Here is a 24,861-nt window from a genome sequence, read left to right on the forward strand (position 1 = left end):
GGCATGACTAAAAATTCATAATGACCCTCATGAGTTCTAAATGTTGTTTTCAGAATATCTTTAGTCTTCATTCTAATTTGATGATATCCTGAACGAAGGTCGAACTTGGTGAAGTAAATTTCTCCATGCAATTCATCTAATAATTCATCAATGACAGGAATGGGAAATTTATCTTTAATAGTGAGCTTGTTGAGCTCCCTATAATTCAGACACATGCTCCATGATCCATCCTTCTTGTGCACCAATACTACTGGAGTAGAGATAGAACTTTGACTAGGTTGAATTATACCAGCCTCTAGCATTTCTGCAACCATACGTTCAATTTCACTGTTTTGGGCATAGGGATATCTGTAAGTCCTGACGTTTGGAGGAACACTTCCTGGAATCAAATGAATAGCATGATCATGATCATGAATAGGTGGGCGGCCTTTGGGATTCTCAAATACCTTGGAATGATTGTCCAAGGCTTTTTTGAGATATGGAGAAATAAATGATTTCGACGTGGGAACCTCTAGCAAACATAATTGTGCAATTACGCCATGTTTTTTTTTCTTTAGAAGCTTTGTCATGTCGTTAGAGCTAATTATCCTTCCTGATTTCCCTATGATGCCCCTTAATTCAACTTCCTTTCCTTCTGAAAGTTTTTTCAACAAAAGTTCTTAAAAATTAAAATTTATCATACCCAAAGATTGTAGCCATTAGACTCCTAGTACAACATCAACACCACCCATTGGAATGGAAAGAATTTGACTATTCAATACATATTCTCCCATGGACAGCTTGATATTATGGCACTTCTAGAGTAATTTATGGTTCTTCCATTTGCAACCATCACTTGACATTTTGGTGCTTGATATAGGAAGAAACGCAATTCCATCGCTATCTTACAATGAATAAAATTATGGGTACTGCCTGAATCAATCAACACTATTACATTTTTCTTCTTTATATGTCCTATCTTGATAGTTTGAGGAGTGGTTATTCTGCCCAATGCATTACAATAAATGTTTGGATTCATTTCTTCTTTCTCTAGGCTTTGTTCCTAGTGTGTATCCTCTTCTTTTGATGTTTCATTTTCCTTTTCTTCTTCCTCTTCACAATCTATGTAAAATAATTTCTTCTCAGCACACTTATGACCTTTAGTGTATTCGTTATCACAACTGTAACAAAGCCCTTTCACTATTTTTTCTTCCAATTTTTGTGGTGTCAACCTTATAGGTTGTGGAAGGATAGGGGCAATAACAATTCCATCTTTATAGTTGTGATTGGTAGGCTTCCTTGTTGCCATAATTTTTCTTTCAACTTTTCTTGCCAACCTGAATGACTTCTCCAATGAATCAGGTTGTGATTGATAGGCTTCCTTGTTCCCAAAGGCAAACCTCATGTTGGATGTTATCCATTAATGCCCCTATGAACACATCAATCCTATGCTCCTCTAGAATATATTTTACCCTTATATTCAACTTTTGGAAGTCCTCAATGTGATCCACCATTGAACCTTTTTGTTTGAGATTTATCAATTGGCTAAAAACGGTGTTGCTTTTTGTATCCTCATAATGTGCTATCATTTCTTCCGTAAAAATTTCCCAAATGAAAATTTGTTTACGAGAGAAAATGCATCAATACCATACAAATTGATTGGGTTCCAAATATAAATTCATAATGCGTACCTTTTGTGTGTTTTTCACATTATAGAGATCGAAATATTGCTCCATTTGTAGTATCCATGTTACAAGATCCTTGCCATCAAACTTCCTCATATCAATCTTTGGAACATGGTGGGTCTTCAATCAAATATTAGAGTCTATGAAATCATGACTAATATTTCTTCTATTCTCATCATGAGCTTCCTCTACTACCTTTTCGCCATTAGGAAGCATTTCTTGTAGCAACTTTTCCAAACCTCCTTTCAAACCTTCCATGTCTTTCTTCAAATCTTCAATTTTTACTTCTAAACCATCCATCTTAGCTTCCACACCATCCATATTATCTTCCATGCCATTCATCTTAGCTTCCACATCATTTTTTAAACCATCTATCTTAGCTTTTGTTACTTTTTGTGAGAGTGAAATTTGTTGCACTTGGTCTCGTAATTTTGATATATCATGTTGCATTTATTCCTCTTCTTCATGAGTCATGCTAGAGATTTCATGTTGCTTACTAGGTGTTTCCATTTTCTTCCTTGAGGGCATCAATTAATTATAATTATGCTTCACTATGTACTTTGAATTCCTTTAAACTAATTTTTCAAACCAAACTTATGCAAAATTTTAAAAAGACTACAAAACTTTTTTTGGCTTTGTAGGAGCTCGATGTTGAATATATTCTATCTCTGTAATTTTGGATCTCCAAGGTCTGAAATTTCATCTTGTGGTATCCCTCTAAGTCCTCGTTCCAACCCCATAATTCTGATCAGTATTGGATTCTCCAAGAAAAAGTTATTACAAATATCCCACATTTTCCTGATTATAGTCTGGTTCAGTAGAACAAACTTGTACGAAGTTCCACATGTCAGTATTTTGACCTTCAAATTGAAAACAGATACACAAAAAACTACAATCCATCCTCTTTTTGTACCATTTTACGAAATTTCAATCTGATGCTTAGAGAGAAAGTTGTGACAATTTTCCCTAGGTCACCTATTGAGAAATAATTCGGGAGCTTGCAAAAACCCTAACTTCCTTGGATCATATCTCTGAAAATATAGCGAGACAAGATTTGAAATTCGTACTTGAGGTTCATCAAGATTTCAGCTCAAATGGGTTTTAAATTTAGATTCTGAAACATCGTAGAAAAGAAGTTATAGAGAAAATTCCACGATGTCCTGTGTGAAGCAGCGAAACCCTAGATTCCAAAGCTATGATACCAACTGTTATGCAACCAGCTCACAAAATAGAAGAAAAGATAGAGAAATGACTTCAAAATCAGCCTCTTTGAGGGGGAAGCCTCCTTTACATTACACAAATGAACAATTCTTGGATGATACAAATGACAAGACCTCCTTTCTATATATAGAAGTCTAAGGGGTCACAATATAGTCAAAGCCGACATAACAATAATAATGTAAGTGCACAAAAATAACAATAGTGAGCTTCTATGGGTCATAATAATAACAACATGGGCACAATAATAACAATAAGGGGTTACAATGAAAATAATAATAAGGGAATACACTAGTATTATAGGGACCTAACATGACTATTGGCTTGGAGGATTGGCACACTCATCCTACATTTATCTTCTCAACATCAACCTCTTCCTCTTCATCTCATCGTGCCCTCAAAACTCTACCACCAAAAGTATATTCCTGGGTCATTAAAGGACATCGTGTGCATTTGTTTTCATGAAATATGGGGCTCTCAAAGGTGGCAAGCTTGGAAAAAGCTTCATACAACCTTCATACACCTTCATCCACCATTTCCCGCCTTTAAACCATATTTTCCACCCTTAGGATGCTCACAGATCCAATCTTATAACAAAATTGGGCAATCTTGTAGCATCTTGTAGCAATCCTATAGCAATCTTGTGACATCCTCTAGCACCATGTAAACTTGACCATATTTGCTCCAAAATCTTGTTTTTTGTCTCTTAGGCTTGAATAATGAACCCTAGGCTCTGAAACCATGATTGAGGAGGACCAAAGACCACTTTAGACCTACCTTTTCTTCACTGCAACATAATTATACAATTAGCGTTAGAGGAAAATTTTTTGAATTTGAGGAACAATGATGATTTTATTATGAAATGCCTATGAACTCTATCAGTAAAGCTAATTTTTTTGAACATAGTGATTAAAGGGTGATTTATCAATGTAAAGTATATTAGGCCTATTTCTTGAATTTATGCTTCTATATGATTTTAATTACAAGTACTATTATTGCATAAGTTAATTTCCTTTTCAAAGCATCTTTTCACATTATACAATTAGCTTAATGTTTACATTCTTGCAAGTAGCATCGAGTTTGCATTATTCAAGTAGATTAGTGTTTTAATTTATGAAAATATCATAGCCTTTACATTCCTGCAACTAGGGTTATCGTTTACATTTGGATAAATAACATTTTCATTTCTGCAAGTAGAATAATGTTTCCATCCCTAGAATTAGAATAAAACTCTCTCTTCTTATGAAATTTCCTTCCTTGAGTTAGCTGATAGAGTGGTCTTTGTATGTCTTTGTCTAGTCCATTGCTTGAAGGTGGCATGAGTTGAACTTGACCTACTGTGCATAAAACATTGTCACATCTTAAGTTTGTATGAACCCTAGGTTGATCATTTAAGTTGGTAGCCTTAGGAGTCTCGACATTCTTGTTGTGATATAGAGGCCCATCAAAGAGTCTCCTACCCATTTGCATAAATATACCCTCATGATTCTAACTTAAGGGGCTAAGGAATTAATTTGGAAATTATATGAGTAACTTGCCTTCCAATATTAGATCTTGATGGAATTGTGGCACATGTAATTAAGTTTTTAGCATTATCAATGAGAAGATCTACTACGGGTAGGATTATCTTGCACTTTCATGGTGGTTGTAGGGTTATCCTATACTTCTATTATGTGTGCATGTTTGCTTTCATATGAGTTATATGTTAATGAACCAATTCATTGTGTATGACTAACATATCTTCTAATGGATTTATGCTCTTTCAATCCAAGCATTACACTAGTTATTAGTTGTGAACTACTTTACAATTAGTTTATGGTGCTCACTTTACTCTTGTATGTTTTTTTATGGTTTTAGCTAGCTAATCCCTCTTGATATGTACTTGGTCTTATTATTGTGTTATTATACTATTGTACTTTATGTTTCAAGTTTTTCATCTGTGAGCTAATTCATTCACATTCCAGATATTTCACACTTGCCTTCATATTAACATCTCTCCACTCAAAACCCAAGAGAAAATAAATAAACATGGTGGAAACTAGGCCCACATACTATATGGGACTCTTATCCCAAACAATGCAAGGTCTAGTTAGGAATTCAAACCATGAAGATCCCCTTAACTGTTAGTAATGCATTTCATGCTGTCTATTGGGTTGTGTTATATTCTTTCCACGACTAACCTACGTAGTGAACCGAGGGGTTAGAGGGGGGTGGAAGCCCCCCCTTCGTTGTGTTGTTTGCGCAGTGGGGGGGGTCATGGGGGGGCAGAAGCCTCCCCCTGTCTGGGGGGTTTGAGGGGGGCGGGTAGTCCTGGGAATTTTTTTTTTTGGATCCTATATTAGGTTGGGTGAACCTACCTATGGTTTTTGGTCCATGGTTTTGGACGCAATGGTTTTCAGTCATGGTATTGGATGCTTCGAAATGTATAAATATGTATTGTAACATTGAAAGGAACATAATGAAAAATCAAGCTGGTAGTCCCGGTTTTGGGATCCAATGGGAAAATCTCTATGTATATGTGTTTTATGTGTTATGCTCTCGCATTGTTTATTTTTCTGTGTTTTAGAATTCGTATGTAGGTAATTTTTGTACGGGGTTAAAACCTACATTTGGTATCAGAGTTGTTTTGGCTTCAAGGGGACGCCTTTGTTGCTGAGGCATTTCGCTCGGGCCTGTGGTAGACCCTATTTAATGGGAGATCTGCAAGAACGATTCTAGTGGTGAAAGAAGATGGTGAGCAGTGGAAAGATAGAGATCGAGAAATTTAATGGTCATAGTTTTGAGTTGTGGAAACTCAAGATGGAGGATCTGTTGGTGGATAAAGATCAATGGATCGCGGTAGATTCGGGTACTAAACCAACGAGTGTGTCCAATGAAGAATGGAAGAAGTTGGATCGAAAGACAAAGAGCACAATACGATTGCGTGTCTCAGATTTAATATTGTTGAATGTATCAAGGGAAGCTACGACGAAGGCTTTGTGGGACAAGTTAGGGACTTTGTACCAATCTAAGTCTCTGGTGAATAAACTGTTCCTACGGAAAAAGCTGTATAACCTAAGGATGAAAGATGGAGACTTGGTGACAGAGCATCTGAACACATTTAATACTGTGGTAAGTCAGTTAGCATCTGTTGATATTAAAATTTCAGATGAAGATAGGTGCATCAGTTTGTTGTGTTCTCTACCAGATTCGTGGGATAGTTTGGTTATTGCAATAGGTAACAATGTAACTGCCTTTCAGTTTGATGAAATAGTCTCATCCTTTCTGATGGAGGAGATGAGATGAAAAATATGGAGAGCCAGAATGGTGATGCCTTGTCTGTACGAGGACAGTCCTAGAACATAAACAAAAATAAGTCATCGAGTGGGAGATCTAAATCTAGAGGGAGATTTAAATCTCCAAGAAAACTTGTAAAGGTGGTGTGCTGGAAATGCAGAAAGGAAGGGCACTACAAAAGGGACTGTAAATCTAAAGCTCCTAATAAAGGAAAGGGATCTGATGATGCTCCTTCTGCAGAAGTGAAAACCACCTCAGATGAATGTGGGGATGTGTACTTGGCTTCTTCAAGTAGACATGTAGATCATGAGGCATGGTTGATTGACTCAAGTGCATCCTTTCACTTCACTCCCCATAGAGAGTGGTTATGAGAGTATGAGAAATACGATGGTGATGATGTCTTCTTAGGGGATGATAGGAAGTCTAGAATAATTGGTCGCGGAAAAATAAAGTTGAAGTTGCAAGGTGGAAGGGTTAGAACACTTCCGGGTGTTCTGCATGTTCCTGCATGGGCCAGAAATCTGATTTCTGTAAGCAAGTTGGATGATGCAGGTGTAAAAACAGTGTTCGAGAAGGATACTTGAAAGATGGTTTGGGGAGCACTAGTATTGATGCCAGGAGTTCGGATTGGAACTCTGTACAAGCTGCAAGGTAGCACTATTGTTTATGGGTGCAACAGTTTTGTGGTTCTTGAAAGTGGAGCAGAAAATCTAGTGGTATCTGGAGAGAAGACCATGCTGTGGCATTAAAGGCTTGGACATATTGGAGAGAAGGGCCTTCGAATACTTCATGATAAAGGTATGGTATAAGGTATGAGTAATAGCTCTTTGGAATTTGATTTCTGTGAAAATTGTGTATATGGGAAGCAGAATCAGGTGAGTTTTCCCTCTTGTGGTAAGAGGGCAAAACATATATTAGAGCTTGTGCACAGTGATGTGTTTGGACCTATGAAGGTTCCATCACTAGGTGTCAGGCCAGGGTAACTCCAGAAATTAATGAGCACAAGACAGAACTGATTGATTATTCATTTGCTAACTATTTATTTATATTCATTCATATGACGGATCAGTTCATCTTCTAGATGACTGTCCAGTTCACCCATCCGTTTCGGATTAGGTGTCAACATTCCCCCCCTTAATCTGAAGGGATGTTGGTGAGTCCAAGCATTGTTCTGAATCTTTCAAGCTTTTCTCTTCCAAGCGCTTTGGTGAAGATGTCTGCAATTTGCTCGTTTGTGGAACAATGACGGAGATGGATTGTTTTGGCCTCAACATGATGTCGGATCAGATGATATTTAGTATTGATGTGCTTAGTTCGATCATGGAACTTTGGGTTCTTGGCCAACTTTATTGCAGATGTGTTATCAATCATGAGTGGAGTTGATTGTATTTGTTTTACTTGCAAATCTTCAAGAATTTTCCTGAGCCACACAATTTCTTTCGTTGCTTCAGCTGCTGCCACATATTCTGCTTCTGTTGTGGAATCTGCTGGTACTGATTGTTTGCGTGATCTCCAGGAGACAGCTCCTGATCCAAGACTCATAGCATATCCTGAAGTAGATACCCCAGTTTCTTTGTCTCCATCGAAGTCTGAATCAGAGTATCCAATCAAGTTGAAGTCGTCCACCTGTGTATACTTGATTCCAAGGTCTTGAGTTCCCTTCAAGTACCTTAGAACTCTTTTTGCAGCAGACCAATGTCCCTCACAAGGCTTTTGCATGAACCTGGAGAGGATTCCAACAGCAAATGAAATGTCTGGTCTGGTAGTAGTGAGGTAGATGAGACTTCCTACAAGCTGTCTATACTTTGTTGCATCCTCAAATTCCTTTCCTTCAATAGATGTGAGCTTCAAGTTTTGTTCCATTGGAGTACAAAGGGGATTGCACTCTGTCATGCCAAATCTGTTTAACAAATCTCCAATGTATTTCTTTTGAGAAAGAAATATGGACTTTGGATGTTGGGTTACTTCAATGCCAAGATAGTAATGAACATAGCCCAAATCAGTGATTTCGAAATTTTTTCCTAATTCTTTCTTTATGGATGCAATATAGCTTTCATTGTTCCCTGTCATTAAAAGATCATCTACATATACCACAAGATATACAACTGTTTTGCCAACTTTCTTGACAAATAAAGTTGCATCATCAAGATCAAAATGTTTGAAGTTGAGTTTCAGAAGATGCTCAGTTAGTTTTTCATACTAGGCTCGTGGTGCTTGTTTGAGGCCATACAAGGACTTCACAAGTTTGCATACTTTGTGTTCATGTCCTTTCACAGCAAATCCTTCAGGCTGGGACATAAAAACATTCTCTTTTAGATCTCCATTCAAGAATGCAGTTTTTACATCCATTTGATGGACTTTCCAACCGTTCTGAGCAGCTAGTGCAAAGAGTGTCCGGATGGTGGCCCATTTTGCTGTGGGAGCAAAAGTTTCCTCATAATCGACCCCTTCCTTCTGTGCAAAACCTTTGCCACAAGCCTAGCTTTGTGCTTGTCAAGTGAGCCATCAGCTTTGTACTTGTTCTTGTAGACCCACTTGCAGCCAATTGGTTTGGTTCCAAATGGAGGATCAACCAGCTTCCAAGTGCCATTCTTTATGAGGGCATCGTACTCCTTCTGCATCGCTTCTTTCCATTCATCATGAGAAGCAGCTTCTTTGAAGGAAGTTGGTTCAAAATCTGTAGACAAGTTCAATTCACAATCATAAGTAACATCCATATCAACAGGTGAATTAGAGTTATCTACATCACCTCCATCTTGTCGGTTTGAATTTCTGGTTCCTGTTTTTCCAATTTCATCAGGATGAACACTTTCAAGTGTCTTTGTCAGCCACTTTGGGGGACCTTTCTGAGATGGTCCAGGCTGTTCTGTTGATTGAGTTGGGACTGAATCAAGATTAAGTCTCCCAATTCTATCAATTACATCACTTAAAGCATCATCCGTTGTTGGAGTGTCATGCAGGGGAGATTGTTCTTCAGAAGGAGATTCCACATGTTGATCTAGTATAGGAATCCCCCCTTCAAGATGTGGAATCTGATTATCAAACTCTTGGAATGATTTCGGTTTTGTGAATCTATCCAAGCGATCAAGTTGCCGCTCAACAACACTGTCAGATTTGGATGATTCAAGAAAAATGACATCTCTAGATAAAACAAACTTTTTATTTACTTCATCATAAAGGCGGTATGCTTTAGATGTGTTTGAATACCCCAGGAAGATACACTTACGACTTCTAGCACCAAGTTTGTTTCTATGTACCTTTGGTATTAAAGCATAACAGGTGGAACCAAATATCCTGAGATGTTTTACCGAAGGAACATGTCCATACCACAATTCATAAGGAGTCTTGTTTCTTATAGCACTAGATGGACATCTATTCTTTATATATGCAGCACATAGAACAGCATCAGCCCAAAACATTGTCTTTACATTTTTGAAGAAAAGCATGGATCGTACCATATTCAAAATTGTTCTGTTCATTCTTTCAGCTACACCATTCTGTTGAGGATTATAAGGCACAGTTGTTTGATGTTTAATCCCATGTTGGCGAAGATAGTGTTCAAATTCATTTGATGTATATTCTTTTCCATTATCAGTGCGAATAGACCCAATATGAGATTGTGCATCATTTTCAATCCATTTATGAAAATTCTTGAATGTTTGAAAAGCATCAGATTTGTTCTTCAAAAAATAAACCCAACACATTCTGGTGTAATCATCAATAAATGTCATGATATATTTATTTCCATTTGCAGAAGGAACAGGCATTGGACCACATAAATCTGAATGAATAAGTTCAAGCTTCCTATGTGCTCTTGAATGTGAATCATGAAAAGACTGTTTGCTATGCTTTCCTAGAATGCAAGCATCACATTGTTTATGTTTTCTAGGAATTGTAGGCAAACCAGCAACACCATTTTTCTTCAACAAGCGGAGACTATCATAGTTTAAATGTCCAAATCTAGCATGCCATAATAAACTTGATGGTAGTGCATCTTCTTCATGATGAGAAATATATGAGAAATGTTGTGCATGAGCAGAGGTTCCTTGCAGTTTAAGAAGTCTTTCTTCTTCTATACCCCTCATGACAAGTGAGTGGTCAGATGCCTTTCTTACCTCAAGCTTGCCATCAAACATGTGAATGGAGTGACCTTGCTGGCGGATGTGGACCAGGGACAGCAAGTTTCTCTTGAGCTGTGGGAGATATAGAACATGATCCAGAAGAAATTCTGGAAGACCAGGCAGTTTAAGCCTGATTGTGCCAAGCCCTGATGGCTTGATTTTTGACTGATCTGCAAAGTATACTGCTCCATCAACATTGTCAGTGAAATCTTCAAAGAAATCTTTCCTATGAGTCATATGACAGGTTGCTCCTGAATCAAGCAACCAGTCATTTTTCGAAGAAGCAAGTGAAGCATTAAACAAATCTTCATTTACTCCAATGTTACATTGTGCCTCAATATAGTGAGCGGATTCAGGTGCTTTACCTTTGTCTGTGTCATCAGTTTTACCTTTCTGCTGATTTCTTCTCTGCTCAACTTTGTCCCATGGTAGCTTGCATGTAGAAGCATCATGTGATCCATTTCGTTTGCAGCGAATGCAATGCAGATCTGCCTTTTCTGCTTGAGGATGTCTGGCCCCCCTACCTCTGAAGTATCTTCCTCTTCCTCTTCGTCCACCTCTTCCTCTTATAGAATCTTGAGCAGGATGCTTTTCTTTATGAGCAAGGCAAACAGTCTCTTCAAAAGATTCAGGGACTGTTTTCTTTCCAAAGGCTTTCTCTCTTTCAGCAAACTTTTTCACAAGAGTGTCAAAGGTTATATCTTTAAGATTTCCATTTGCTTGTAAAGACTCAAGATAATTAGAGTAGGTAGGATAGAGTGCTTTGAGAAAGGCAATAAGAGAGATATCCAGCTCAACCTTAGTGGATTTAATATCATGCATTATAGACTTTATTTCAGATGCAAGAGCAAGAGGATCATTATTTTTCAGTTCAAGAGTGAAGAGTTTAATCATGAGCTGAACAACTTCAAGTGCAGAATGTGTATCATAGAGTTCTTTCAGCTTTTGTAAAGCTTCAAAGGCAGTGGAATAGGATGAAATATGACGACTTACTTCCTCATTTACAGATGCTGCGATCAATGCATAGGCTTTGTTGTTCTTGTTTTCCCAAATAACAAGTTCTTTATCTAATGTAGGCTGCACAGGGTCTTTGTCTTCTTCTCCGACACACACTCCTTTCCACAACTCATTGTAGATGAGGGTGTGTTTTACCATCCGAGACCATTCTGAATAGTTCTCCTTGCCAGTGAGAACTATTCCTACCATAGAAATGATTGAATGCATTCTGTAAAAAAAATATCTCTGCTAAAAAAAACTTCTGTTGATAAAAGACTTCTGCTGGAAAAAAATTCTTATGCCACAGCCTTATGCACTTTATTTTCTTCTGGAAACACAACAATGCTTTGAATAATATAAACTGCGTATATCAATTCAACAAACTGCTTTGATTTCAACAAACTGCTCAGCCACTATATAAAAAACGCATCTCAAATTGCTTTGAATTCAACAAACTGCTTTGATTTCAACAAAACTGCTCAACCATTATATAAAAAACCGCCATACAAAGTCAAAAAATCAACTGCATAATACTGAAGTCCTAGCAGTCTTCGCGACTTTTGAGGCTCTTGCGTTCTGCGAGTCTTTGATTGTCAGTAATGGAAAATGGTTCAAATAGGAGCAGTTCTAAAAACACAGTCATTCCAAAAACGCAGTCATCATTCTTACAATAAAAAACGCAGTCATTCTTTATGCATTTTTACAATAAAAAGCAGTCATTCTTACAATAAAAAAAAACGACGGTAGTGCCACTTTTCATTTTGTAGCACAGGCAAGTTGTGTACAATCATCAAATTGCGATCACCAGCTTTATCAGCGCACGGCATTACAGTCATCAATAACAGAGATTAAACCGAACCCCGTCAAAGAATTGGTTTAAAGATCAATGCTCAAAGCCTGGCTCTGCATCGGTCTCAATACAATTTATATGGCTCGGCATCGGTCTCAATACATAACCACAACCATTAGCAGTCTATTCGCATCGGTCTCAATACATAACCACAACCATTAGCAGTATATAACGATACATGCACAGACTATGCATCATTTTTCGCTTTGAATGAGATCAAGTGATAAGCATTAAGAATGATACCACTGCGCAACACGTTACATTACCAGAACCGCAACACGTTACCTCCCTTGCTTAAATCACCGAAGGATTCTGGCCGGCTCCTCAAACCGTGGCAATCTGATGCGTTTGAGTTTCTTTAGTTCATCAAAGGAATCAGGCAGCCTCTTTAACTAGTGGCACTTCTGCAGATCGACCACCAACAGTCTCACAAGCCAATGCTCAGCGTAGCAAGCACCGTTGCATAAGTCAATGGTCGTATAGAATTGTTTTACCATATACACACCGTGTTCAAACGCTCAGGCAGCATAGAACTGCGTAATACCATATACACACAGTATATTCAAACGCTCAGGCAGCATAAAACCAGCGTTAAAGTGTAAAACTCGTCGATTTTGCTCATTCAAAGTTCCTTTGCCAACTCCATACAATGCTTCCGCCAAAGAAGGAAAACGCTCAGGACAGAGGGCGCAGTTTTCAGAGGCGCAGTCTCTAGCAGTCAGAGAGCGCAGCGAATTCAGGTCAGAGGGGCAGCGAATTCAGGCAAAGGCAGAGCCAGAGCCAGGGAATCAAGCCAGAGCAGCTCTCAAGACAGGAGTTACTACTATTTTAGGGACTGGGACCTGAGCTCTGATACCATGTCAGGCCAGGGTAACTCCAGAAATTAATGAGCGCAAGACAGAACTGATTGATTATTCATTTGCTAACTATTTATTTATATACATTCATATAACGGATCAGTTCATCTTCTAGATGACTGTCCAGTTCACCCATCCGTTTCGGATTAGGTGTCAACACTAGGTAAGTCTATGTACTGTGTATCATTTGAAGATGACTTCTCAAGGAATACATGGATATATTTCCTTAAGAAGAAATCTGAAATCTTTGACATGTTTAAAGAATTTAAGGCTCTGGTGGAAAACCAGACAGAGAAGAAGATAAAGGTGTTGAGGACAAATAACGGTGGAGAGTTTTGTAGTAAGGAATTTGAAGAATTCTATAAAAAGTGTGGTATAGCATGGCAGAAGACTACTCCATATACACCTCAGCAAAATGGAGTTGCAGAAAGAATGAACAAGATGTTGATGGAAAGGGAAAGAAGCATGCTCAGTGGTGCTGGGTTAGGACAGGAATTCTGGGTAGAGGCGGTGGAGACAGCATGTTACCTAGTCAACAGATCACCTTCATCAACGTTGGAGGATAAGACTCCATAAGAGGTATGGATTGGTAAGAATCCCTCTCTTTCACATCTGAGGGTATTTGGATGTGATGCGTATGTACATGTTCCAAAGGAGAAACGAACCAAGTTGGATAGTAAATCTAAAAAGTGCATCTTTATTGGGTATAAGGATGGTTTAAAGGGTTATAATCTTTGGAACCCAACAACGAGGAAGGTTGTCTATAGCCAAGATGTGGTGTTCAGAGAGGTGAAAGATGTTATTAAACATGAATTCCAACCAAAATAACCTGAGAAGATAGATTTTGAGCTAAAGGAGGAAGAATCAGACTCTACAGCAGAGGAGGAATCAGAAGATGAAGAGCCACAAACTCCGGGTGTAAGAAGATCAATTCGAGAAAGAAGGTAGCCAGAAAGGTATAGTCCGTCTGCTTTCTGTTCAAATTTTGCTTTATCTATTACTGATGATGATCCCAGAACAGTGAAGGAAGCAGTAGATTCAAAGGATGGAAAACTCTGGAAAGAGGCCATGGTTGATGAAATGGCATCTTTGGACAAAAATGAGGTTTGGGATCTGGTCGAGTTGTCGGCTGGAAGGAAACACATTAGCAACAAATGGGTGTTCAAGAAGAAGAAAAATGCAGAAGGAAAGGTGGAGAAATACAAAGCTCGGTTGGTAGCAAAAGGTTATTCCCAAGTGTCGGGAATTGATTTTGGTGATATTTTTTCTCCTGTTTCCAAGGTAACTTCTATTAGGTTACTTTTATCTGTTGTTGCTGCTTTTGATTTTGAGGTAGAATAGATGGATGTGAACACATCATTTCTTCACAGGGATCTAGAAGAGGAGATCTACATGAAGCAACCTGAAGGCTTTGTGGTGAAGGGTAAGAAAGAACTGGTATGCAAGTTAAAGAAGTCTATGTATGGGTTAAAACAGTCATCAAGGATGTGGTATCAGAAATTTGATACATTTATACGAGGACTTGGCTTCACCAGAAGCAAAGCAGATCACTGTGTGTATTTTAAATTAATTGGTGACTGTGTTATTTATCTGGTCATGTATGTGGATGATATGTTGCTGGTTGGAAATGACAAAGAAATTATCTAGGATTTGAAGACCCAATTTTCCTCCAAATTCAACATGAAAGATCTTGGTGCTGCAAAATATATTTTGGGCATGGAAATTAAAAGAGATCGAGAAAAGAGGAAGCTCTAGTTAAACCAGAGGAAGTATGTCGAGACAATACTGTAGAGGTTTAATATGCAGGATAGTAAATCGGTGAAGGTTCCTATTCCTGTAGGTGTAAAGTTATCTGCTGAACAGTGTCCCAAGGCACAAGAAGAGGAAGAGGATATGTCCCATGTTCCATATGCAAGTGCACTCGGTAGCCTGATGTATGCAATGGTCTATATTAGACCAGACATTGCACATTCAGTGGGAGTATTGAGCAGGTTTATGTCAAAACCAGGGAAGGAGCATTGGGTAGCAGTGAAGCGGGTTTTTAGGTATTTGCGTGGCACTAGAGATTATGGTTTGTGCTACCAAGGAAGACCAGGATTGGACAGAATTTTGGATATCCATGGCTTTGTTGATGTAGACTGGGCTGGAGATTTGGATCAGAGAAGATCTACAAGTGGGTATGTGTTTAACCTATTTGGAGGTGTAGTTAGTTGGATGAGTAAGAAACAATCTGTAGTGGCACTATCAACTACAGAGGTAGAATACATGGCAGCCACTCAAGCAAGCAAGGAAGCAGTTTGGTTGCAGAGATTGTGTTCAAGTATGGGTTAGTATAGGGAGCTATAAGGATAGACTGTGACAGCCAAAGTGCAATTTTATTGGCAAAGAACCCTGCTTATCATTCAAAGACAAAGCACATTGATGTTCAGTATCACTTTGTGAGGGATATGATAGAAGACAAAAAGGTGTTGCTGGTAAAGGTGGAAACTTTGAAGAATATTGTAGATGCATTGACAAAATCTGTGAGCTCTGAGAAGTTCTCTTGGTGTATAGAAACAATGGGCATTTTAGGGCTGGAAAAATGACTAAACTCTCCTATGGCCCCTGTGGAAAGAAAACAACAAGTGGGAGAATGTTGGGTTGTGTTATATTCTTTCCACGACTAACCTATGTAGTGAACTGGGGGGTCAGAGGGGGGGGGGGGGGGGTTGGGATTGCGGGGGGGGGTCATAGGGGTTTGAGGGGGGTGGGTAGCCCCCCTCTATGGGGTCCAGGGTAGCACCCCGAGAATTTTTTTTTGGACCCTATATTAGGTTGGGCGAACCTACCTATGGTTTTTGGTCCCTGGTTTTGGACGCAATGGTTTTTGGTCCATGGTATTGGATGCTTCAGCATGTATAAATATGTATTGTAACATTGAAAGGAACATAATGAAAAATCAAGCCGGTAGTCCTGGTTTTGGGATCTAGTGGGAAAATCTCTGTGTATATGTGTTTTATGTGTTATGCTCTCACATTGTTTATTTTTCTGTGTTTTAGAATTCGTATGCAGGTAATTTTTGTATGGGGTTAAAACCTACACTGTCAACATCTATTTTATGTGATCCTATTGAGTGAAAGAGTGGCATTTTTTAATCAAATTCTTCCATTGTTTCCCATTTTCTTATTTCTAAATTTGCTCAATTTTACCTTACATTGCATCTAGTTTTCCCTCCCTTTCCTCCATTCTTATGTTACCTTTAACAACATATGCACTCGCCTATTATTAAGGACTTCCAATTATGCATTCATCTTTATCATTTTTCATTAATAGGCTCATATGTATAACTCATACTTTTGTCCCCATTCCCTTTCCATTTTCCCCATTTTTTGACATTATAATCCATGGAATTCCTAGACTTTGTCCAAAATTTAAAAAGGAACATGTTTATTGAGGTTCCATTCTTGCTACTAATCTAGGATTCACAAATGCCAATTGATAAGTTCATTTCATAGAATGGCTCCTACTTGTAACAACCTTTTTTGGTTTCCCCCTCATGTAAATATTTTTATGTGCAATCACAAATAATTGTGGAAAATATAAAATGAATGGATTGTAGAGAGGACACAAATTTAGAGCTTGAGAAGAGAAGTTGCTTGGGGAAATGACCAAGCTCATAATTTTTCATTTAATGGCCACCTATATCCCTGTTTAATTAAAAACAAGATGGTACAAGAATTAGAATGGAGTATGGACACCTAAGCAAAAGGACGAACCAACCTGTTGTCATCAAATGAGTTGTCTCGGTCCACATGCGAAAAAAAAATAAAAATAAAAAAAAAATTAGAAAAGGAAAAATGTGTTACAGTGTAGTATACACTAACAACGGGAGACATAAGTGGAGGTTGTGCAAACAAGATAACACACTTAGTACAAGTGCATACAAGGATAGTAGACACTCTTGGTTTCACAAGGGATTTGTGAGAGAATTATTGAGGCAAAATATTGGAAAATATTTATGAATGCACTTGCTTGGAGAACATTGAGGAGCATGGTTTAAAGATAAAATTGTGGTGTTAAGAAGGTGGGGTCATGGTGGACTTTGGATTCTCGCTTAGCAGATGGATGCATTGTTTACTCTATGACTTTTCTTATTGTGTCATAGGTGGAGACCCCAAGGGTGGACTATGGATTCACATGAAACGTATTACATGGAGGCATGGTGTGCTTGGGATTCCTATTAGATTGCAAGTGGAGGCACTATAGGTTCTAGATTCTTCTAGTGTGAATTAGGTGGACAATACGGGATTTGGATTCCTGGAGTGATTTTTGGGTGGAGCACTGCGTGCTTTGGATTCCCTGAAGTGTTGTTTGGGTGGAGACACTATGCACTCTGTACTCTTTTGTTCCAAGTGGAGGTACTATGTGCTTTGGATTCCCATGTGAATTGTTAGCTATATTGGTGTAAATATCCCTTGAGCACTTCACTCCTTAGGCTCTGAATCTGTCTCAGGGGTGGTTAACTGAAAGAAATAATGGTGGTGCAAATGGCCTACATTTGGGAGGAGAGTTGAAGTCCCTCCCTCTATTTCCAATCACTCTACTAATAAGATAAGTTTCTTACTTGTATCTCCATGTATACCTATGCAATATGAATGATAAATAATGGTCTTATATGATAAAAAGTGTTATCATAGCTCAAAATGCCACCTCTATATCATCAATCACAATTTGACCCTTTGACATAGCAAGGGTTGTTATTTTATTCTAGGCGCTAGGGGGTAGATTTTTGAGGTATGACAATGCCCCTTAATGTATGAGGTTAGAAGAGAATATGATGGCCAAAATACATTACAATAAGTAGACTAGAGAGTGAGGAAAAAAGGGAGACTGCAGGTAAGAGACCCATAGAGACTCAAAAGTATAGTTAGATACATAAAGAAGTGAATCCCCAAGGGAGGAATACCCATACTCAATACTAAAATAATAGAGTATATATGCCCACACAACATACTATGGATTGACGTCACCAAGGACTAGTCATGATACAATTTAGATCTCTGGCACAATAACTATCAGTAGGGTTGGAAACTTATGTGAGTGCCCTCAATGGCGACCATTAAAGTACATAATATATCCTCAAATTTCAGCTTAGGGGAGGAAATGATCATGAGTGAATTGGCCTTGATACCCCAAGTTCTTCGACACATCCCGATGGTATGACTCTACTACATGTGAATGAATGAGATGATGTCGAGCATGCAAGGATATTGTTTGATTACCATGCATTAATGTATCCTTTTAATAGATGTGAGGGAGATCATTGATAATGAAAATGGTTCCCAAGGTACCTATCATAGTCTATAGACTACAAATGAATGGGTTGAAGTCAATCACTCTGTAAAATCGGTCAACATGGCCCAATGATAAAAACCTAGTGCAAACCTACTCATTAAGTAACTGTCTTGACAAATCCTTTTTTGGCCTAGCAACAACACATGGTTGCAAATCCTCCGCCCTAGGAAGGGGGTAGTGGAGGAAACTCTTCTAATGCCTTAGCTTCAAATCAATATATATTTACGGTTAAGTAATACATCCATTTACAAAAAAGAGCTCATTATTATGAGACTCCTGAGAGTGGAAATTCTACCTTCAGGTCCATTACCCAACTCACATTAGATTCTCAACTTCATTTGAATAAGCCATCACTAAACACTATGCCACACCCACCTAAGGATTCCTTTCGAAAGATTACGAACAATCCAAATGTGAAGGATGTTCACAACTATAACATTGTTGAGGATACGGCCCAAGATCCAGCCACTATGTCTTCATTAGAAGCATTGCAAAGTTTCCCAATGCCATGCAAGGGACTTTTATCTGCTATAGTGGGGTATATCACTTATATTCAAATATTATGACCTTTGATCCTTCACATGTCTTCCACATCATTTGGAATTCCTAAAAATGGTCCACGTTTTCAGAGAATGTGTTCATAGGATAGCTTTGGATAAGGGGGCACTGACTTGTATCATGTCATCGAAGTGTTTGAAAGCTGTTGGTTTTCTAACTTTTTTTACACTTAGATAAACCTTAAAGGCCTTTGATGGGCAATGGTCTATGTCAAGGTCAAGTTCATCAATGCACCATTATATTATAACCTCCTATTAAGAAAAATATGGTTCTACGCTATGACTGTTGTCATGTCCTTAGTCTTCCACATCATTATGTTCCCCCATGAGGGTAAGATAGTCACTATTGACCAATTAGACTTTTGCATGCCCGATCTTCGATTTCACATAATCAATTGGTCCCCTTTATAGGAGATTCCAACACTCTTGCTCAGAGTATTGGGGTGGGAATGTTAAAAGACTCCTCCTTTATGGGCACATTTCCTCTCCTTCCACTTGAATTGTCATAGTCGACCAACTCTATTAACATGGCCTCATCTCTCCCATATGGTGCCAAGTGGTCCGCTAATCCTTAGACCATTCCTTCCCCTGAGAATATTGACATGTTTTGTGATCATATGCCTTTGAGCCCTGCCAATTTGGTTTATCAAGCTATTCAACAAGCGGTTATTCACACTAAATTTAGTTCTTCCCATGATGTCAAACTCGATGATTACTATTCACTTGCATGGGCCATTGATCATTCTTGATGCCATATAATGAAGCTATCATGGAAGCAATGATGATATTTGATCCACCTTGGGAGGACTCTCATCATCACTCATCCTATCTCCTGGGGGGAGCACTTGAATGCTGAATTTCATAATCTCGTTTCTTCAAGAAATTTTTCTTGGGCGCAAGATCCCGATACCACCCATGATATGTTTTCTAAAGAGAAATTTACAAACATCTCTCTTGTTATTATGATCAACATTTTTGAGAAACCAGGGGTCATGGAAAACATCATGATTGGAACAGATTACACTCCTGATGAGATTGCTACTTATACTTCTCTTTTCAATGAATTCTGTGATGTTTTTTCTTGGTCTTATGAAGAAATGTCTAACATTGATCCTCAAATTGTAGAACATGAAATCAAAACTTACGATGGAACTAAGCCTATTCAACAAAAACTCCAGACAATCCACCCTTGCAAAGATGTTTCCATCAAGGCAGAGGTCAATTTTTTTCTCAAAGTTAAGTTTATCTATCCACTACCTTTGACAGAAGGGGTTTCTAACATCATCCCAGTCACCAAGAAAAATGTTATATCTGTGTTTGTGTCAATTATAAGGATTAGAGTAAGGGATGTCTTAAAATATAAGTACCCAACCACATTCATTGATAAAACCATTGATGAATGTGCTGAAAGTGAAATATTTTCCTTCATGGATGGCTTCTCGAGCTATAATCAAATACAAATAAAAAAGTAAGATCAACACAAAATTGATTTAATTTGTCCTTGGGGTATGTTCACATATAGGAAATTGTTGTTTGGTCTTAAAAATGTTGGCACCAAATTCTAGTGGACCATCTTGTATGTTTTTCATGACATCAAGTGAATTGTGGAGGCTTCTTTCGATGACCTAGCTACTCACCATGCTCATTGAGTCGATCATCCTATGCATCTAAGAGCCATCTTCATGTGTTGTTGCTACTATAATATTCATTTGAATCCTCACAAATGCATCTTTTGTGTTATTTCTATATGATTGCTAGGATTCATCATGTCTAAGTATGGGATCATGGTTGATACTCTTAAGGTTAAGGCTATCATCCATTTTCCTCCTCCACACACCATTAGTCAACTTCATAGTTTTTAAGGTAAAGAAAACTTCCTACGTCAATTCGTTTTCAACTATGCTAAGATCACCAAGGGCTTTATGAAACTTCTTAAAAAATATATACCATTTGAATGGGTGGACCAAGAATAACGATCTTCTTACGCCTTGAAAAAGGCCTTGATGTCCACCAGTTATTAAGCCCTCTTGACTAGAATCGAGAATTCATTCTTTATCTCACTGCCTCTAACTTGACCCTTGGAATTGTTCTTATTTAAGAGGATGAGGACCTATTGACGATGCTGGACCTGCCAACATATCAGGGAATCTCCCTGGTAAGAATTCCCAGCTAGATCTCAGACCGTTTGGTGTAGGAGTCCTAGCAATGGGTCACATGGTATCACCTTGAACACGATTGCACGCAAAGGTAAGGAGGATGTCCTTGGTGGTAGAAAGGGTGTGACATGCGCAACAAGCCAAGGAAGGTGCATGAATGGTCCTAACACATGGAAGGTGGGGTGAGTATGCCCCTTGGAAACATGCGTAAACACGCGGCTTGGAAAGGAACACATGAGCAAAGATGCATCACGAACTGGAGGGAACGTGAACCAATAATCCAAAGTTATGGTTAAACCAACAACACATCTTAGTAAGATTCGTACATGCATATTTAGAAAGAGTCTATACATACATGCATAAGCAAACAACTACATATATCATTAGAGTAACCAAGATGACTGAAATACAATAACAACATAGGCATGGAATGTGCTAGCTATGGTATATTAAGAAGTGAAAGTTAAGAAATTTTATGAGGTTTTGAAGAAAGGATGGAGGGAGTAGGGTTCGATCTGGGAACCCTAGGCCTTAGGCCTAGGTGATGCAGACGGCGCAGGAAAGGACACGCAGGTACGGGAGTTTGGTTGCTGGCGGATCCACCGAGGTCGTTTTTCGGTGGGCAAGTGGAGAAGGAGACAGCTGGGTTAAAAAATTCCGCTTTCGGTCTGGCGACGGGAAATTGTCACGGTTTGCGTTTTGGGTCATTTTACTTGGTGGTTTCTATTTTGTAAACCCTTCTAGGCGTTTTTCTGTTCTGTTCCCTTCGCGAGGTCAACCTTTCTTGCCTACAGGCGGTTTCAGCTGTTTCCCCGGGTAACGGTTGCAAGGTGGTGTCAGTTATTACGGGGTTTGTTTTACCATGGTAATTCCAAATGAAACGGTGGAACTTGATCCAACCCCGGAAGATATCCTCTCCGTCTGGGGGAAGGAGGTCACTGAGCAGAATATCGGCAAGTTCTTTGGGCAAGTTGACAGCCATGCGTCCGCATTGTTCTCGGGAGGAGGTTCGCGAAGCTCTAAAATTGCAAAAGGTTTGCTGGACGAGAGCTGGGAACTTACAGGCGGTCTCGGCAAAAACGGCAAGGTTTCTGAGGAGGAAATCCCTCAAGCTAAGTTAGGCGCTTGGAGAGACAAGATTATCGCCTCACCCGACAGTAAGTCTCTATCCCCTTCAAAAGTTTTTTGTCCGTCTGGCGGCCTTGAGGATATCATAAGCTTTTCTCAAAACAAAGGGATATGGAGGCCTGTAGGGGGTATTCAAATTGCTGGGAAAGATGTGGGTGGAAAAAGCAATCTTTCGGCTGTTAATAGGTTTCTATTTTCAAAAGACTCCACTCAGAGTTTTGTAGGGGCGGAGGGGTTTTCCGCAGGACTTGGTAAGGCTGCAAATCAGGGGAATTTTGTTCATACCCTCGGTACTGGTAAGGTGATAGAGGGTGGGACCTCGGCAAAAGGAGAAGCGGGGAGCCCTGTAGAAGGGTTGATTGAATCCCCTCCCAGAATTGATGTCGACCAATCAGCAGTAAATGGAAGTGGTTCGCAAAGGGTTGTAGGAGCCACAAACCCTGAGATCAGAGACAGGGGTTTTGAGCCAGAACCGCAGAAGGCAGGGGAAAAAAGGAAGAAGGAAAAACCTCTGAAGAAAAAGCGGTTTGCGAATTTGGTCCTCGGTATGGATGTGCAGGTAGAGGATGTTTTGGAAGTGGCAGAGTGTACACTCGTGGGCAGAGTTAGAGGGCGGTTTGTATCTAGTAAATTCTTAAGGAAGTGGGCGGAGAGTCAGTGGTTGGAAACCCCGGCAAATTATTTCAAGACCGACACTTTGGTTAAGGGTTGGTTCATGGTTAGATTTGACAGTAAGGAGGCTCTGGAATGGGTCGAGGGGAGGAACTGGGCTTTCGGGAATCGTCCTGTTTTCTTTAAAAGATGGTCCCCCCTATTCGACGCCTCAAAGGAAAAGGTCGATGAATTCCCTGTCTGGGTCAGGGCTCCTAATCTGCCCCCTTTTCTATGGGTGGATTCCGTCTTCAAATCTATTGGGAATCTTCTGGGCACCTATTTGGATGCTGATAGATCCTTTCTCCACACCTATGAAAGAGCTGTGGCGAGAATATTAGTAAGGCTCAATCCGAAGGAAGGACTTGCAGAATCGATCACGCTGCAGTATAAGGAGTATGTCTTCGAACAACCTCTGGATTATGAACTCCTTCCTTTTCGTTGTCACCGTTGCCACGAGCATGGGCACCTGGCGAGGGATTGCCCTTTGGGGAAAAGAAGAAGGAGGACTCAAAGCAAAGAAGAGGAGTGGGAGGGTTCTTTGAGGAAAGCTGAGAATCTGGTGGAGGGGACTTCTCCAAATGAAAAAACTATGGAAGATCACTCTCATCAGACAAAGGAGGGAGTGCCTCGGGAGGACGGGGACCCGGTTCGAGTTACAGAAGACCAGCCTCACTTGGAAACGCCTCTTGATGATCCGGTCGATCTTCCTGAAGGTGACCCATCCGGTATGAAATCTTCCCCAATCATTTCTCCCTTTATTTCTGAATCAATCGTCGAGTGTAGTCCCCTGTTAAACAATTGTAATGATGTCATTCAAAATATTGAAAACCTTTCAGCTGCTATTCCCTCTCTAAATCTGAACTGTGAGGATTATCCCCCGAAGAGTCAGGGTCCTGGTTTTTCCCCTCCTGCCTGCCATTATAACCTTAGATCCCTCAGTAAGAAGTCTGTTTGCTCGAATGATGTCCTGGAGTCTGTAGGTGGGTTAGGTGCTGAGGTATCTAAGAGTTTAACAAAAAAAGGTAGAGGTCGGAAATCTCTTCTCTCAAAAGCCCAAGTTAAAGCAAAATTTGATGTGGCTGATGGCAAACAAATGTCGATTCCTGGGGCGCTTAGAGCAGCTAAAACCCCTGAGGCGGTCATAAAATGATTTGTCTTTCATGGAACTGCAGGGGTTTAGCCAGTAAACCCAAAAAACTGGCGTTAAAAGACCTAATTTCTCGTCACAACCCGGATATTGTTTTTCTTCAAGAAACCTTGGGCAAAAGTGCCGATATTGAATCTGCCCTTCGCTCCTCTTTTCCGGGATGGGTTTTTATAGCTCTTGATGCCTCAGGTCATTCGGGAGGGCTTGCTATCGGATTTAAGGAAGGAAGATTGAAGATTTTAAATTTCTGGGGCCTGCCTAATGTTCTGGGTATGGAGATTGTCTCTCCTGATTTTGATATTCCTCTTTTGTTTGTCAATGTTTATGGGCCCTGTCAGGGAAGGGTTCCTTTCTGGAACGACTTCCTCTCAAAAGGGCTGATAAAGGATAAAAACCTGATAATAGGGGGAGATCTAAATTTCTCTCTGGGGATCGCTGAAGCTTGGGGGCCCTTTGCGAGGGAAGATCCTCTGTCTGATTTTTTCACAAATGCTTTTCATACTCACAAACTGATTGATGTAAATATCATAAAAGTAAAACCTACTTGGAGGAACAGAAGAACGAGGGAGGATAGAATTGCAAAAAGGTTGGATCGGTTCCTCATCAGTGAAAGGTTGGCGCCTAATATCCCTTTGTTCAGACAATGGGTGGGTGAAGGGGGGAATTCGGACCATTTTCCCATTTTTCTTGAATTCTCCAAGCCCCCTCCAAAGCCGGCTGCTCCGTCCAAATTCAACGCCTCTTGGCTACAGGAGGATTCTTTCATTCAGCTTTTCAGAGATACCTGGAGACATTCGAGTATCTGCCCTTTGGAGAATAAAGGAGCCCTCTTTATGGAAAACTTAAAAAGACTTAAGAAAGCAGCCATCGAATGGGCTTCAGCCAGAAGGAAAAAACAAAATG

The sequence above is a fragment of the Pinus tabuliformis genome, chromosome 3_2 (assembly GCF_031772625.1).
Source record: "Pinus tabuliformis cultivar Carrire ecotype Pingquan chromosome 3_2, CPIR1, whole genome shotgun sequence".
In the NCBI taxonomy this organism is placed as follows: domain Eukaryota; kingdom Viridiplantae; phylum Streptophyta; class Pinopsida; order Pinales; family Pinaceae; genus Pinus; species Pinus tabuliformis.